The 1,866-nt window shown below is 47.4% G+C and overlaps 1 pseudogene; it reads left to right on the top strand.

Annotated features, from left to right (window-relative positions):
- The first annotated feature begins 551 nt into the window (after nucleotides 1-551).
- LOC108534842 (cytochrome b-c1 complex subunit Rieske, mitochondrial-like) overlaps nucleotides 552-1,866 on the top strand; it is a 5,392-nt pseudogene continuing 4,077 nt past the window's right edge.

The raw sequence follows: 1,866 nt of genomic DNA, 5'->3' as shown, positions 1-1,866 counted from the left end.
TGGATGATCAGTTAGAACAACTCAGGAAAATAGGGAATAACATGGAAAAGAATGCTTTGCATCCCTCACCATCCGTTCCTAAAAAGCTACAATGGAAAAGTAATCCATGACCTACCTTCAGAAAACCTGGCAAGAAACTAATAGATTGGGGATTTACCCTGAAACCCAAGGCTCAGATGGAGTTCGAGCTTCATTAAAACAAATTTAAAGGACTGATTGACATTTTATTCTATTGAATTTTGTTATACTGATTTTTTTTAACCAGAAATAATTGGGCCACAGTAGATCTTTTTTAAACTGAGTTTTGTGTGTGGTGTGTGATGTAATTTGTTTTGCAATATCAAATGAAATTTTCATGCTCCATTTGCCCTCAGCCACAAACTAACAGTCAATGCCCCACCCCCACCCTCTACAGCAGCAGGAAAAAATAAGTCCAGATCAGTGTTGCCCACAAGTTTCTCACCTCTGTATATTCCTTGGACAGCCTTCCAATTTCAGGCTCTTTTGCTCCCCTCACCGTGGCCAAGTCTTAGACGGAAGTTGGAGCACTGATGGCTTCTCAGGGGTGTCCAGACCTGTGTTCCCAAGACGCCTGGCTCCCTGATCTTATCCTCTCCTTTCAGGTCGGGTCTCAGATCAGGAATCTTTAAGGGCCAACTTTGCATTCTGGGCAAGTGAATGACATCTAGGGCACACCCTCTTCTCAGCAGCCTGCACCTGATCCCCTTTTAAAGGGGAAATTACATTTCTTGTTAAGACAGAAAGAGGCTGCCGAACTTTGGAGGAAATTACTGTTGTTCTCAGGACAGCTGGAGGAATTGCTGAACGAGAAGACCTAGGCAAGGGGCAGAGGGAAGCTTTGCCCTTGCAAACGTTTGCTCACAGCCATTGTTTAGACTTAAGGGGCAGGTTCATGCCCATTCTGTCGGCCACATCCTGCAGGGTAGCAGGCATTGTAGCCCCTGGTATAGGCCATGGTGCCCGCTACCGTGGAGCCGCCTGTACTATACATGGAGCACGCTTTGCTATGCCAGGAGTCACTGAGTGGCCAGGCTGTGAGCCAGTCTTGGGTCAACTCTGTGGGCCTCAATGTCCCTGCTTCTGTTCGTTATTCCCATAGAGACATCAATGTGCCCGACTTCCCTGATTACCATTGCACTGAGATTTTTGATGAGGCAAAGTCTTCGAAAGAGGATGGCAAGGCTAGGAAAGGGTTCTCCTATTTGGTAACTGCAACACCTGCTGTGGGTGTCGCATATGCTGCCAAGAATGTCATCTCCCAGTTTGTTTCCAGCATCAGTGCTTCTGCTGATGAGTTGGCCATGTCGAAAATTGAAATCAAGTTATCTGACATTCCAGAAAGCAAGAACATGGCTTTCAAACGGAGAGGCAAATCCCTGTGTGTATGCCATCAAACTGAGAAGGAAATTGACCAAGAAGCTGCAGTTGAAGAGTCCCAGCTGAGGGCCCACAGCATGATTTAAGGGCCAGGTGCAGTGGCTCATGCCTGTAATCCCAGCACTTGGGGAGGCTGAGGTGGGTGGATCACTTGAGGTCAGGAGATCGAGACCATCCTGGCTAACACAGTAAAACCCCGTCTCTACTAAAAAAAAATACAAAAAACTAGCCGGGCGAGGTGGCGGGCGCCTGTAGTCCCAGCTACTCGGGAGGCTGAGGCAGGAGAATGGCGTAAACCCGGGAGGCGGAGCTTGCAGTGAGCTGAGATCCGGCCACTGCACTCCAGCCTGGGTGGCAGAGCAAGACTCCGTCTCAGAAAAACAAACAAACAAAAAATCTTTCTGTTGGTTCAGCAGATGGAAAGCATTTTGTTTTCGTTTTTGGTGCTGTCCCGTTTTTTTTTTTTTT

Source organism: Rhinopithecus bieti, unplaced genomic scaffold (assembly GCF_001698545.2).
Source record: "Rhinopithecus bieti isolate Rb0 unplaced genomic scaffold, ASM169854v2 scaffold_11401, whole genome shotgun sequence".
NCBI lineage: Eukaryota > Metazoa > Chordata > Mammalia > Primates > Cercopithecidae > Rhinopithecus > Rhinopithecus bieti.
The sequence above is the reverse complement of the archived record's forward strand: the minus strand, read 5'-3'. Positions and strand labels throughout refer to the sequence as shown.